Source organism: Bombina bombina, chromosome 4 (assembly GCF_027579735.1).
Source record: "Bombina bombina isolate aBomBom1 chromosome 4, aBomBom1.pri, whole genome shotgun sequence".
Classification (NCBI taxonomy): domain Eukaryota; kingdom Metazoa; phylum Chordata; class Amphibia; order Anura; family Bombinatoridae; genus Bombina; species Bombina bombina.
Window position 1 is genome coordinate 92,933,257 of NC_069502.1, and position 17,101 is coordinate 92,950,357.

Genomic DNA, 17,101 nt, shown 5'->3' on the forward strand with positions numbered 1-17,101 from the left:
AAGAGGATGTACTTTGGGTAATATCCTGTCCCCAAGCATGTTGAAAACAGAGTCGAGAAATAACAGTTGGCTAAATGCCAAATGTCACTATAGCAAATGCATTGCATGTAGGCATAGTAAAACTACTCATACATTCCAATCAAAGACCACACCGAGGGTCTACAACCTCCTAGATCTTACGAATTGCAGAACACATGTTGTGTACCTGATTGAATGCATCCTGTGTGAGAAACAATATGTTGGGTGTTCTACAAGAGAAGCCAGATCACGTGTGAGAGCATCTAAATAGTATTGAGAATAACAATGATTGCTCTGATCTGGCACGTCACTTCATTCAGGTACACAACCAAAATGTAAATAGTCTCATATGGCAAGTCATTGAGTGGATTAGACCCTCATTGGGAGGAGGAGACAGGGCCAGTATGCTTTTATACAGAGAGGCTTTCTGGATTTTCCAGCTAAAAACAAGGAGGCCTTGGGGTCTTAATATTGATGGTGACATCATTAATTTCTGCCATAGACAATAAAGTTAGCCTTTGTGTGATCTCTAGATTGTTATACCAGGACAATATGTATATAATAGTTAACTGAATAGTATTTTCTACTATTTTTCATCATTTTTTATGTGTACAATGTTTAGTCCCCATATCAATGCCAGGAGTATAATCATAAAATATCAGTTAATTTGATACTCATTCTCCTACTACTAAGAACAATAATTAGTGCATAAGGAGTATTTTTTCCTCTAATTTCATCACCATATTGTGTTTACAAAGTGTCTGCAATTTTCAATGAAATACTGATTTAACATTAGATAGTCTTATGGATATTTGTGATAGGGAATATAAATATATATATATATATATATATATATATCTACACACACACACATTATTTCTCTGTTTGCATTTGATAATATATGTAGGTATTAACCACATTGTTTAAATCTAATTAGTTTGTTTGCACAGAGTATTGCTTAAGCACAGAGAATTGTACTATTAAGATGTTTACCATCTGAGAGAGAGTTTTATATCATTTTTTTTTATGCTCTTGTCATTTAAATAAAGTATATGGACTTTTATGTCTGGAGGCTTGCTTAAGTTCTTTCCTAAAGTTTTTTTTCTTTTACTTCTAGCAAGTTTTTGAAAGCCAGAGTAGGTTTACTCTGATCTTCCTTTTTTAAGATTGGGTCTAGCCGTACTCCATGCTAATCTCTTCATTAGGGTAGTGGTGGCTTTTAAGCAGTTAGGAATTTGTGAGGTGGGCTGCCATTGTATAGAAAGCCAGAGTAGGTTTACTCTGTTCTTTCTTTTTTCCCCAGGTCTCTGTAAGGAGTGGCATCCTTTCATACTGGGTGAGCTGTCATCCTGCCAGACAGCTAGATGTGCAGGTAAGTGCCTTTTTGTCTTCTGCGGCTAGGAGGCTGGCACTAAAGGGGTTAACCTTAAATCTGCATCTACTTGGGACTTGAATACTGTGTAAGGGTTATTGATGGCAGTGAGCAGGCACACTATAATGTGAATCGGAGACAAATTAATTTCCTTTATGGAATAGAAGGAATCTCATGTTTATTGGCTCAGAGTTTTATTTATTTGTACAATACACTTAATTCTGTCATATGGCATGAGGGTTTTTGGGGGCACTAGACTTATCGTATATGTGATCCTTAGCCATCGTAGCTAGATGCTACTGGAAACGGCTTCATTTTGCTGTTACTCCTTTTCCGGTTTGAAGCGCGCGCTGAGAGCAGTGGCGCAGCTTCACAGGCCGGTCACATGATCTGAGTTGCGCTCCTTGGAAGACATTCGGAACAGTCACAACTGCTTCTCTAACGGAGTCCTTGCCTTTCGATAGCTGGAGGCAAAAATTTTAGAGTGACCGTTTTAAGATTCAAATAAAGCCTTAACTCTACATACTGTTAAACACGGTTTGTCAAAGCTAGTTTTGATCGCTATCCTTATTTAAAGAGACAATACCTTATAATATAATTTAATTTATGTTGATAAAAAAACAAAAACCCTGCATAATGGATCAGGATCCTGCTCCTATGGACAGGTGTATCCTTTGTTTGGATAGTCAAGTTGTGCCACCCTTGCAATTTTGTTCCTCATGCGTAGAGAGGACGTTGAAAAATAAAAATAAAGTTTTGTCTCTGAGCCAAATGTCTCTAAGGATGATGCTTTTCAGGCATTGCCACAGCCTTCTCCTCAAATGTCCCAAGCCTTAATGGCGTCACATGCAGTGCCCTGCAGTTCCTTTCAATATCCTGGAGGAGTTTATTTGCCATAGTCCAGTAAATTTAATAAATACTTTGATGTTCCTTCCTCTGTAGAGGTGTTTCCTGTGCTAGACCGTGCTACGGAGAATATTGCACAGGAATGGGAGAAGCCTGGGATTCCTTTTTCCCCGTCTCCTGTCTTTAAAAAGATGTTTCCTGTGGCTGACTCCATTAAAGAGTTGTGGCAAACGGTGCCTAAAGTAGAAGGGGCCATTTCTACTCTGGCTAAGAGAACTACTATTCCTATTGAGGATAGCTGCTCCTTTAAGAATCCAGTGGGCAAAAAGCTGGAGACTTTTTGAAGAAAATGTATGTTCATCAATGTCTCCAATGGCAACCTGCAGTGTGTATTGCCAATGTGGCAAGAGCGGCAATCTATTGGTTAGACGCCTTGTCTGAGTCTCTTCAGGTAGATACTTCCTTAGAGGAGATCCAAGACAGGATTAAGGCTCTTAAGTTGGCCAATTCCTTTATTACTGATGCTTCCATGCAGGTTATTAAATTGGGAGCCAAAATATCTGGCTTCGCTGTGCTAGCATGCAGAGCATTGTGGCTGAAATCTTGGTCAGCCGATGTTTCACCTAAATCCAAGCTTTTGGCAATTCTTTTCAAGGGTAAGGCCTTGTTTGGACCCGGTCTGGCAGAAATGATTTCTGATATAATGGGTGGAAACGGGTCTTTTCTTCCACAAGACAAGAAGAATAGACTGAAAGGATGTCAGAGTAATTTCTTTCATGTAATTAGCAAGAGTCCATGAGCTAGTGACGTATGGGATATACATTCCTACCAGGAGGGGCAAAGTTTCCCAAACCTCAAAATGCCTATAAATACACCCCTCACCACACCCACAATTCAGTTTTACAAACTTTGCCTCCTATGGAGGTGGTGAAGTAAGTTTGTGCTAGATTCTACGTTGATATGCGCTCCGCAGCAAGTTGGAGCCCGGTTTTCCTCTCAGCGTGCAGTGAATGTCAGAGGGATGTGAGGAGAGTATTGCCTATTTGAATGCAGTGATCTCCTTCTACGGGGTCTATTTCATAGGTTCTCTGTTATCGGTCGTAGAGATTCATCTCTTACCTCCCTTTTCAGATCGACGATATACTCTTATTTATATACCATTACCTCTGCTGATTTTCGTTTCAGTACTGGTTTAGCTTTCTACAAACATGTAGATGAGTGTCCTGGGGTAAGTAAATCTTATTTTCTGTGACACTCTAAGCTATGGTTGGGCACTTTGTTTATAAAGTTCTAAATATATGTATTCAAACATTTATTTGCCTTGACTCAGAATGTTCAACATTCCTTATTTTCAGACAGTCAGTTTCATATTTGGGATAATGCATTTGAATCAATTTTTTTCTTACCTTAAAATTTGACTCTTTTTTCCCTGTGGGCTGTTAGGCTCGCGGGGGCTGAAAATGCTTCATTTTATTGCGTCATTCTTGGCGCTGACTTTTTTGGCGCAAAAAATCTTTTCTGTTTCCGGCGTCATACGTGTCGCCGGAAGTTGCGTCATTTTTTGACGTCCTTTTGCGCCAAAAATGTTGGCGTTCCGGATGTGGCGTAATTTTTGGCGCCAAAAAGCATTTAGGCGCCAAATAATGTGGGCGTCTTATTTGGCGCAAAAAAATATGGGCGTCGCTTTTGTCTCCACATTATTTCAGTCATTTTTTCTTTGCTTCTGGTTACTAGAAGCTTGTTTATTGGCATTTTTTCCCATTCCTGAAACTGTCATTTACGGAATTTGATCAATTTTGCTTTATATGTTGTTTTTTCTCTTTCATATTGCAAGATGTCTCACGTTGCATCTTAGTCAGAAGATACTTCAGGAAAATCGCTGTCTAGTGCTGGAACTACCAAAGCTAAGTGTATCTGCTGTAAACTTTTGGTAGCTATTCCTCCGGCTGTTGTTTGTATTAATTGTCATGACAAACTTGTTAAAGCAGATAATATTTCCTTTAGTAATGTACCATTGCCTGTTGCAGTTCCTTCAACATCTAAGGTGCAGAATGTTCCTGATAACATAAGAGATTTTGTTTCTGAATCCATCAAGAAGGCTATGTCTGTTATTTCTCCTTCTAGGAAACATAAAAAATCTTTTAAAACTTCTCTCTCTACAGATGAATTTTTAAATGAACATCATCATTCTGATTCTGATGACTCTTCTGGTTCAGAGGATTCTGTCTCAGAGATTGATGCTGATAAATCTTCATATTTATTTAAAATGGAATTTATTCGTTCTTTACTTAAAGTACTAATTGCTTTAGAAATAGAGGATTCTGGTCCTCTTGATACTAATTCTAAACGTTTAGATAAGGTATTTAAATCTCCTGTGGTTATTCCAGAAGTTTTTCCTGTTCCTAATGCTATTTCTGAAGTAATTTCCAGAGAATGGGATAAATTGGGTAATTCATTTACTCCTTCTAAACGTTTTAAGCAATTATATCCTGTGCCGTCTGACAGATTAGAATTTTGGGACAAAATCCCTAAAGTCGATGGGGCTATTTCTACCCTTGCTAAACGTACTACTATTCCTACGTCAGATGGTACTTCGTTTAAAGATCCTTTAGATAGGAAAATTGAATCCTTTCTAAGAAAAGCTTATCTGTGTTCAGGTAATCTTCTTAGACCTGCTATATCATTGGCTGATGTTGCTGCAGCTTCAACTTTTTGGTTGGAGACTTTAGCGCAACAAGTAACAGATCATGATTCTCATAATATTCTTCTTCTTCTTCAGCATGCTAATAATTTTATCTGTGATGCCATTTTTGATATCAGAGTTGATGTCAGGTTTATGTCTCTAGCTATTTTAGCTAGAAGAGCTTTATGGCTTAAAACTTGGAATGCTGATATGGCTTCTAAATCAACTCTACTTTCCATTTCTTTCCAGGGTAACAAATTATTTGGTTCTCAGTTGGATTCTATTATCTCAACTGTTACTGGTGGGAAAGGAACTTTTTTACCACAGGATAAAAAATCTAAGGGTAAAAACAGGGCTAATAATCGTTTTCGTTCCTTTCGTTTCAACAAAGAACAAAAGCCTGATCCTTCATCCTCAGGAGCAGTTTCAGTTTGGAAACCATCTCCAGTCTGGAATAAATCCAAGCCTTCTAGAAAGGCAAAGCCTGCTTCTAAGTCCACATGAAGGTGCGGCCCTCATTCCAGCTCAGCTGGTAGGGGGCAGGTTACGTTTTTTCAAAGAAATTTGGATCAATTCTGTTCACAATCTTTGGATTCAGAACATTGTTTCAGAAGGGTACAGAATTGGTTTCAAGATAAGACCTCCTGCAAAGAGATTTTTTCTTTCCCGTGTCCCAGTAAATCCAGTGAAAGCTCAAGCATTTCTGAATTGTGTTTCAGATCTAGAGTTGGCTGGAGTAATTATGCCAGTTCCAGTTCTGGAACAGGGGATGGGGTTTTATTCAAATCTCTTCATTGTACCAAAGAAGGAGAATTCCTTCAGACCAGTTCTGGATCTAAAAATATTGAATCGTTATGTAAGGATACCAACGTTCAAGATGGTAACTGTAAGGACTATCTTGCCTTTTGTTCAGCAAGGGCATTATATGTCCACAATAGATTTACAGGATGCATATCTGCATATTCCGATTCATCCAGATCATTATCAGTTCCTGAGATTCTCTTTTCTGGACAAGCATTACCAGTTTGTGGCTCTGCCGTTTGGCCTAGCTACAGCTCCAAGAATTTTTACAAAGGTTCTCGTGCCCTTCTGTCTGTAATCAGAGAACAGGGTATTGTGGTATTTCCTTATTTGGACGATATCTTGGTACTTGCTCAGTCTTTACATTTAGCAGAATCTCATACGAATCGACTTGTGTTGTTTCTTCAAGATCATGGTTGGAGGATCAATTCACTAAAAAGTTCATTGATTCCTAAGACAAGGGTAACCTTTCTGGGTTTCCAGATAGATTCAGTATCCATGACTCTGTCTTTAACAGACAAGAGACGTCTAAAATTGATTTCAGCTTGTCGAAACCTTCAGTCACAATCATTCCCTTCGGTAGCCTTATGCATGGAAATTCTAGGTCTTATGACTGCTGCATCGGACGCGATCCCCTTTGCTCGTTTTCACATGCGACCTCTTCAGCTCTGTATGCTGAATCAATGGTGCAAGGATTACACGAAGATATCTCAATTAATATCTTTAAAACCGATTGTACAACACTCTCTAACGTGGTGGACAGATCACCATCGTTTAATTCAGGGGGCTTCTTTTGTGCTTCCGACCTGGACTGTAATTTCAACAGATGCAAGTCTCACAGGTTGGGGAGCTGTGTGGGGATCTCTGACGGCACAAGGAGTTTGGGAATCTCAGGAGGTGAGATTACCGATCAATATTTTGGAACTCCGTGCAATTTTCAGAGCTCTTCAGTCTTGGCCTCTTCTGAAGAGAGAATCGTTCATTTGTTTTCAGACAGACAATGTCACTACTGTGGCATACATCAATCATCAAGGAGGGACTCACAGTCCTCTGGCTATGAAAGAAGTATCTCGAATTCTGGTTTGGGCGGAATCCAGCTCCTGTCTAATCTCTGCGGATCATATCCCAGGTATAGACAATTGGGAAGCGGATTATCTCAGTCGCCAAACGTTGCATCCGGGCGAATGGTCTCTTCACCCAGAGGTATTTCTTCAGATTGTTCAAATGTGGGAGCTTCCAGAAATAGATCTGATGGCGTCTCATCTAAACAAGAAACTTCCCAGGTATCTGTCCAGATCCCGGGATCCTCAGGCGGAAGCAGTGGATGCATTATCACTTCCTTGGAAGCATCATCCTGCTTATATCTTTCCGCCTCTAGTTCTTCTTCCAAGAGTAATCTCCAAGATTCTGAAGGAATGCTCGTTTGTTCTGCTGGTAGCTCCGGCATGGCCTCACAGGTTTTGGTATGCGGATCTTGTCCGGATGGCCTCTTGCCATCCGTGGACTCTTCCGCTACGACCAGACCTTCTGTCGCAAGGTCCTTTTTTCCATCAGGATCTCAAATCCTTAAATTTAAAGGTATGGAGATTGAACGCTTGATTCTTGGTCAAAGAGGTTTCTCTGACTCTGTGATTAATACTATGTTACAGGCTCGTAAATCTGTATCCAGAGAGATATATTATAGAGTCTGGAAGACTTATATTTCTTGGTGTCTTTCTCATCATTTTTCTTGGCATTCTTTTAGAATTCCGAGAATTTTACAGTTTCTTCAGGATGGTTTAGATAAAGGTTTATCCGCAAGTTCTTTGAAAGGACAAATCTCTGCTCTTTCTGTTCTTTTTCACAGAAAGATTGCTAATCTTCCTGATATTCATTGTTTTGTGCAAGTTTTGGTTCGTATAAAACCCGTCATTAAGTCAATTTCTCCTCCTTGGAGTTTGAATTTGGTTCTGGGGGCTCTTCAAGCTCCTCCGTTTGAACCTATGCATTCATTGGACACTAAATTACTTTCTTGGAAAGTTTTGTTCCTTTTGGCAATCTCTTCTGCCAGAAGAGTTTCTGAATTATCTGCTCTTTCTTGGGAGTCTCCTTTTCTGATTTTTCATCAGGATAAGGCAGTGTTGCGAACTTCTTTTGAATTTTTACCTAAAGTTGTGAATTCTAACAACATTAGTAGAGAAATTGTGGTTCCTTCATTATGTCCTAATCCTAAGAATTCTAAGGAGAAATCATTGCATTCTTTGGATGTTAGAGCTTTGAAATATTATGAAGCTACTAAGTCTTTCCGAAAGACTTCTAGTTTATCTTTTCCGGTTCTAGAAAAGGCCAGAAAGCTTCTGCCATTTCTTTGGCATCTTGGTTGAAATCTTTAATTCATCTTACCTATGTTGAGTCAGGTAAAACTCCGCCTCAAAGGATTACAGCTCATTCTACTAGGTCAGTTTCTACTTCCTGGGCGTTTAGGAATGAAGCTTCGATTGATCAGATTTGCAAAGCAGCAACTTGGTCCTCTTTGCATACTTTTACTAAATTCTACCATTTTGATGTATTTTCTTCTTCTGAAGCAGTTTTTGGTAGAAAAGTACTTCAGGCAGCGGTTTCAGTTTGAATCTTCTGCTTATGTTTTTCATTAAACTTTATTTTGGGTGTGGATTATTTTCAGCAGGAATTGGCTGTCTTTATTTTATCCCTCCCTCTCTAGTGACTCTTGCGTGGAAAGATCCACATCTTGGGTAATCATTATCCCATACGTCACTAGCTCATGGACTCTTGCTAATTACATGAAAGAAAACATAATTTATGTAAGAACTTACCTGATAAATTCATTTCTTTCATATTAGCAAGAGTCCATGAGGCCCGCCCTTTTTTTGGGGTGGTTATGATTTTTGTATAAAGCACAATTATTCCAATTCCTTATTTTTTATGCTTTCGCACTTTTTTATCACCCCACTTCTTGGCTATTCGTTAAACTGAATTGTGGGTGTGGTGAGGGGTGTATTTATAGGCATTTTGAGGTTTGGGAAACTTTGCCCCTCCTGGTAGGAATGTATATCCCATACGTCACTAGCTCATGGACTCTTGCTAATATGAAAGAAATGAATTTATCAGGTAAGTTTTTACATAAATTATGTTTTTCGTTCCTTTTATAACTTTAGAGGAAAGTCTTCCCCCTTCTTCTTCCAAGCAGGAACAGTCCAAGTCTTCTTGGAAACAGTCTTGGAACAAGGGGAAAGAAATCAAAGAAACCCACAGCGGAGTCTAAATCAGCATGAAGTGTTTGCCCTGATCCGGGATCGGATCAAGTAGGGGGCAGATTTTCTCAGTTTTCTCAAGCATGGATACGGGATGTCCCAGATCCCTGGGCTGTAGACGTAGTATCTCAGGGTTACAAATTAGAATTCAAGACCTTTCCTCCCAGGGGCAGAGACCGGATAAAAAGAGAGGCGTTCTTGAAATGTGTACAGGATCTTTCCTCCCTGGGAGCGATAGTTCCAGTCCCAGTACAGGAACAGGGTCTAGGTTTCTATTCCAATCTGTGGTTTCCAAAAAAGAGGGAACTTTCCGACCCATTCTGGACCTGAAATGTCTAAACAAGTTTCTCAGAGTTCCGTCCTTCAAGATAGAAACTATCCGTTCAATTCTTTCTTTAGTGCAGGTGGGTCAGTTCATGATGACCAGTATGCAAACCTTCATGTTCCCATTCACAAGGAGCATCACAAATTTCTTAGATTTGCCTTTCTGAACAAACACTTTCCGTTTGTGGCTCTTCCGTTTTGGCCTTGCCACAGCTCCCAGAATTTTCTCAAAGGTTCTAGTCGCTCTCTTGGCAGTGATCCGGTCTCAGGGAATTGCAGTGGCGCCTTACTTGGACAACATATTGGTTCAGGCGCCATCTTTTCAACAAGCAAACTCTCACACTGAGACCTTGTCTTTTCTACGTTCCTACGGATGGAAAGTGAATCTGGAAAAGAGTTCCCTTTTTCCATCTACAAGGGTGGTTTTCTTAGGGACCATAATAGATTACCTATCAATGAAAATATTTCTGACAGAGGTCAAAAGTCCAAAATTCTTTCCTCTTGCCTCTCTCTACAGTCTACTGTTCGGCCATCAGTGGCCCAATGTATAGACGTAATTGGTCTGATGGTTGCTTTCATGGACATCATTCCCTTTGCTCTTTTTCATTTGAGAGCTCTGCAGTTATGCATGCTCAGACAATGGAATGGGGACCATGTGGATCTGTCTGAGGATAGATCTAGATCAGTCGACAAGACTCTCCCGTGGTGGCTTTCTCAGAAACATCTGTCTCAAGGTGCATGCTTTCGGAGACCTTCCTGGGTGATTGTGACCACAAATGCCTGCCTGCTGGGCTGGATAGCAGTCTGGGACTCAAAGGCGCAGGGAGTATGGACTCGGGAGGAGTTTGCTCTCCCCATAAACCTCTTGGAGTTGAGAGCGATTTTCAATGCTCTGATGGCTTGGTCTGCGTTGTCCTTAGCCCGGTTTATTAGGTTCCAGGCAGACAACATAACCTCTGTGGCTTACATCAACCACCAGGGAGGAACTCTGAGTTCCTTAGCCATGAAGGAGGTGGCTCGGATTATTCAGTGGGCAGAAGATCACAATTGCTGTCTATCTGCCATCCACATTCCAGGAGTGGACAACTGGGAAGCGGATTTCCTGAGCAGACAGAAGTTTCATCCCGGGGAGTGGGCACTCCATCCGGAGGTGCTCTTCAGGTTAACCCTCAAGTGGGTGTTGCTGGATCTGATTGAGTCTCTGCAGAACGTCAAGGTTACATGGTACGGTTCCAGGTCAAGAGATTCACAGGCCACTCTGATAGATGTTTTGGCGGTTCTTTGAGATTTCAGGCTGGCATACCTGTTTCTTCCATTTGCTCTCCTTCCACGAGTCATTGCTCGTATCAAACAAGAGAGCATCAGTGATTCTTATAGCCCCTGCGTGGCCTCGCAGGATTTGGTATGCAGACCTAGTTGAGATGTCGTCTCTCCCACCTTGGAGATTGCCTCTGAGGAAGGACCTTCTAATTCAGGGTCCATTCCTTCACCCAAATCTTGTTTCTCTGAAGCTGACTGCTTGGAGATTGAACGCTTAGTTCTGTCTAAGCATGGTTTTTCTGAGTCGGTCATTGAGACCATGATTCAGGCTCTCAAGCCTGTTACTAAAACGATTTACCATAAGATATGGCGTAAATATCTTTATTGGTGTGAATCCAAGGACTACTCTTGGAGTAGGGTCAGGATTCCTAGGATTTTGTCCTTTCTCCAGGAAGATATGGAGAAGGGAAAAAATGTGACCAATGGCACTACAAATAGCTTTAAATTACCTTAAACCCTTGTAACACAAATAATATCCACTAATAATATAGAGGATTAGGTATGGTTCTATGTAGTAAACGTCAATTACAAACTAAAATTTGAGGACAGGGAAAGGGAATAAAGGCATATTAACAAAGCATTGGCATCGCTACAGGGGGGCGACGGGGGGCAAATGCCCCCCCTAGTTAATGAATTGCCCCACTGTATGCCCCCCACCACCATGCCCACCCTTTGGTGTACAGCTATTGGGATTGGGAGCAATAAAGCAGGGTATTGGTATCAGGCTTGTTGTGATGTCAGTCGGAGTTAAACTGTTTAGAAACTGTCACATAATTTAACAAGGCACTGGCAGCCTACATAACCCTCGCTCCTAAGTTATGAGCAGTGCGACTGGCAGGTCAGGTGAACCAATAAATAATACTGCTGCAGATACCACTCGTTGCTAGGGGGGCGTGTGCAACATCTTACTTCCTTATGTGCGGCAAATTTGTATTGAAAATGACTGTTCCTGGTTTCCTACTGTCTCAATGCTGCTGACCGGGAAATAAAGCTCCTGCTTTTGCTTATTTCCCCTCCCCTCCTTGGTCCGGTATGCACAGTTGGTAGTGGGCACTGGGTACTATCACTCTCATTCTCCCTGCCGTTTTCTATCAAGTAAGTTCCTTCCTCCTGTCCTGCATGATATATGAATAGTGGATAAACAGCAGTGCAACATTCCTTCACCCCGTTGCTGCTTCAGTTAGACCTCTGTCCTAAAGAAGTTATATTAACTCCTTGACTGCCAGAAGATACTTGCCTACTGTCCAGTGAGTAATTCAAATATAATTACAGTATGGCATTGTTCTCAGTTCTTTTGAATATATATATATATATATATATATATATATATATATATATATATATATATATATATATATATATATATATATATATATATATATATATATATATATATATATATGTAGATTTTCTTCAACACAAGTGTGTGTGTATGTATGTATATATGTATGTATATATGTGTATGTATATATATATATATATATATATATATAATTTGTTTTATAATGCAGAATAAAATATTGATTTTTTTAAACACCCAGACACATAATGTATGTATATGTGTGTGTGTGTGTATGTATATATATATATATGTGTGTGTGTAAATATATATATTATATATATATATATATATATATATATATATACACACACACACATATATACACATATATATACACACACACACACACACACTTGTGTTGAAGAAAATATACATGATTATATATAAATATATGCACAAATATATATATGTATGTATGTGTATGTATATATATGTGTATATATATATGTATATATATGTGTATATATATATATATATATGTATATATATATATATATATATATATATATGTATATATATATATATATATGTATATATATGTATGTATATATATATATATATGTGTATATATATATATATATATATGTATATATATATATATATATATATATATGTATATATATATATATATATATATATGTATATATATATATATATATGTATATATATGTATGTATATATATATATATATATGTATGTATATATATATATATATATATATATATATACAGATACTCGTCGACTTACGACCTATGCGACTTACGGCCATCCGTACTTACGACTATCGGTCGCACTGAAGAGGCGATACGTGCGCAAAGGCGGTACCGGTCACAAAGGCGGTACTTACGACCATCGGTCGCAAAGGCGGTACTTACGTCCATCGGTCGCGCTGAGGGTGATGCTTATTTGCGTATGTGCGTAAAGGGGCAAGGAAGTGCTTGTGTGCGCAAAGGCGGTACTTACGTCCATCGGTCGCACTGAGGGTGATGCTTATTTGCGTATGTGCGTAAAGGGGCAAGGCAGTGCTTGTGTGCGCAAAGGCGGTACTTACGACCATCGGTCGCAAAGGCGGTACTTACGACCATCAGCAAGACTGCTTGTGTGCGCAAAGGCGGTGCTTGTGTGTGATGAGAAGTGACTGTAAGCAGCAGCCTTTGTATGGGTCTGACCATGTCGCAGTCCAAAAGGCCGGTACCGTGTAGTGGCAAAGAGGCTACAAAGAAGAGGAAAGCTCTTGATTTGGAGTTAAAAATGAAAGTAATAAAGCAGTATGATGAAGGTAAAAAAGTGAATGCGATTGCCCGTGATATGAAACTGTCGCATTCCACAGTTTCCACAATCATTAAGGACAAGGAACGCATACGTGAAGCTGTAAAAGGTTCCGCACCAATGAAATCAACAATAATAACAAAACAACGTCAAGGGCCCATTCATGAAATGGAGAAATTATTAATGTTGTGGATAGAAGATCAAATACAAAAACGTACACCCATAAGCCTTCTAACAATTCAGATGAAGGCTAAAAGTTTGTTTGAGACTTTAAAGGAGAAAGCTGGTGAGGATTACAAAGAGAATTTCCAGGCAAGCACTGGATGGTTTAAACGTTTTAGAAGAAGATTCAGTCTGCATAATGTGCGGGTTTCAGGAGAAGCAGCAAGTGCAGATTCAGAAGCCGCTGCAAAGTTCATTGACACTTTGGATGAATTAATCCAAGAGGGAGGGTATTTACCTGAACAAATATTCAACGTTGATGAAACGGGTCTGTTCTGGAAACGGATGCCTGAGCGCACATACATTCACCAAGAATCAAAAACCATGCCAGGATTTAAAGCATTCAAAGATCGTGTAAGCTTGTTACTTGGAGGAAACGTTGTTGGTTTTAAGCTTAAGCCATTTCTTATCTATCGCTCAGAAAACCCACGTGCATTTAAAAACATTAATAAGCACACGCTGCCTGTGTATTACCGGTCAAATGCTAAATCGTGGATGACTCAGGCATTGTTCACAGACTGGTTTGTTAACTGTTTCATTCCCCAAGTTCGTGAATATTGCTTAGGGAAAGTAATCCCGTTCAAAATTTTAATGATTTTAGACAACGCACCTGGACATCCACCACACCTGGGTGACCTTAATCCTGATGTAAAAGTGGTTTATATGCCACCTAACACAACACCACTCATTCAACCTATGGACCAAGGGGCAATTGCCACGTTTAAAGCATACTACCTCAGATCTACATTCGCCCAAGCCATAGCTGCTACAGATGCTGATGATGACATAACATTGCGTGATTTTTGGAAAAGTTATAACATTCTTCAGTGCATAAAAAATATTGCAGCAGCGTGGGAGGATGTAACAGAAAAGTGCATGAATGGAATTTGGAAGAAGTGCCTAAAACGATATGTGACCAGATTTGAGAGATTTGAAACAGAGGAAGAGCTTGATGAAATTCGAGAAAACATTGTAAGACTTGCAAACAATCTTGAATTGGAATGTGAAGTGGAAGATGTAGAAGAGCTGTTAGATTATGAGTCAAAAGAACTTTCAAATGAAGATCTAATAGAACTGGAAGCAGAGAGAGTTGCAGAGGAAAATAGGAGAGAGGAAGAAGACAAAGAAGAAGAAGAGCCAGAGAAGAAATTCACTGCAAAGGGGTTGGCTGAAGGCTTTACATTGCTAAATAAAGCTGTCTCCTGTTTTGAAAACATGGACCAGAATGTTGAAAGATTTAACAAGGTTGACCGTCAAATTCAGGAAGCTGTGCGTGGCTATCGTGAAATCTATGAGGAGAAAAAGAAACAAACGCGTCAAACAAAGCTCAGCATGTTTTTTGAAAAGAACACTGCATCTGAAACCCCTCCAGCCTCAACTCACCAAGATGATAATACTGTAACTCTGATGACATAACTGTAAAAGTACAGTAAAAGAAAAATTTAAGTTCAGTTACTTTTCTAAAAAATTTAAAGTAAAATAAGTGTTAAAGTTCCTGCAAACTACTGTACAGGTACAGTAAATGTTAAAATGTTATGTTAAATGTTAAAATGTTATGTTATTATTTGCATAGTACTACAGGTAGAGTACAAAAAAAAATGTTATTTTATTACAGTACAGTATAGGTACAGTACTGTACAGTAATAGTATTTGCACAGTAAATATTATGTTATTATTTGCACAGTACAGGTACAGTACAGTAAAGGTTATTTTATTATTCATACTGTGATGATACTGTATTAGTAAAGGAATTTAATTTAAAACAACTCTGGTGTTATTGTTATTATTAATCATGAAATGTCAGCCCAACACATCACACAATAGACCATATTATTTACATGCCATCTGTATTTTGTCCGACTTACGTCCAAATCGTCTTACGACCGGAAGGTCAGAACGTAACGCGGTCGTAAGTCGACGAGTATCTGTATATATATAAAAATATTTTACCCACATCATACAGTGCAACATGTGTCAAGCCCATATATGGTACAGCGTTTTTAACATCAGTATAGAACCTCATCTTTCTTATACATCACTGCGTGACCTTATCAATGTATATAGAATGCACTGCACTCATTATATATATATATATATATATATATATATATATATATATATATATATATGAATTAACATTTGTAAATGGAACATATTAATAGAGTAAAAAATTTAAAACTGCTCACTCTGGCCTATATATACAGTATGTACAGTGTGTATGTATATATATATATATACCAGAGTAAACAGTTTTGGCCTTGTACTAATGCGAGATTTCACATTCTAGGCAATATAAAGTGGTGGCTTGCCATTAGTGTTTGGTAACAAAAGGTTTAATGGCACATTTATAATAACATTTTGAATTATGCATAATGAAACAAATTTGCAATGTGCTTCCATTACTTATTTTGCCTGCTTTTCCTGTAAGTTAATGCAGAAAATTATAATGTTCCCCCAGAGAGACTGGATTGCATCTTGTGGAATGCAGGACCTTGACACTCCTACACTCCTACATGCTGCAAAGTGCTTGGTTAATATGTGCAGGAGTTCATTAATATATTTTCTAATAAAATAATAATACATTTTTTTTCATGCAGATCCTTTGCAATAAAGTGAATGATTTCTGATGCACACATTAAAAAATGTCTTTAATGTCCTTTTAAGAATCAACATTTCCAACATATCAAACCCAGACCAGCCTACTTTTTATGAAGGAGTATTGTATGTTTCACCTGGTTAGAGGTTTGGGCTTGTTTCTGCTTACAGGGATATGAAAAAATGGTTTGTGATTGAGACAGAACATACCATTTAAAAGTTTCCAATGTACTTTTATTATCAAATTTGCTTTGTTCCCAAGATATTGTGTTGAAGAGATACCTAGGTTGGTTGCTGGAGCACTTCATGGCAGGAAATAGTGCTGCTATCTAGTGCTCTTGCAAATGGATACATTTTTTTGCAAAACTGCTGCCATATAGTGGTCCAGAAATGGGCTGGCTCCTGAGCTTACTTTTCTGCTTTTTAACAAAAGATACCAAGAGAACAAATAAAAAATAATAATAGAAGTAAATTAGAAAGTTGTTTTTTTTAATGCTGCTCTATCTGAATTAAATAAGAAAAAAAATGGGGTTTATTTCCCTTTAAAGGGGTTGTTGGGCTTATGCACATGCTCTGAGATTTCATGTTCTGGACTTAATGTATGGGACAAGGCCAAGTGATGTTTGATTAAAAGCAAAGTTTTGGAGGATCTTAGCTGCCCCACCAACTCAAAACTTCACCAGCTGCCACTACTGGGGTTTAAGATCTGCACGCTGTGTGAGTAGAAGGGCAGGCTGGAGGTAGGGGGGATAATTAGCCTCTGACAATCAACTGCGCATAGCCGAAATGGCCAGTGAAGGGGAGAATTTTCTTTAAACTGATGGACAGCTAATGAACTGACAAGTTATTATCTGATAATGATAGTTGTATATTTTTTAAGTTTAAATTCTCACCTAATTCTTGTTTTAAGAGAAATTTCAAAAAGTCTAGTCACAAGTCTTTTCAATAGGTGACTGGCATAAATGGAGAGTCTGACTAGACTTTTACAGATACATATTTTTGACATTTCTGTGGTGCATTTTACTTTCTCAGTATACAACCTTTTAATTGCATTGTAA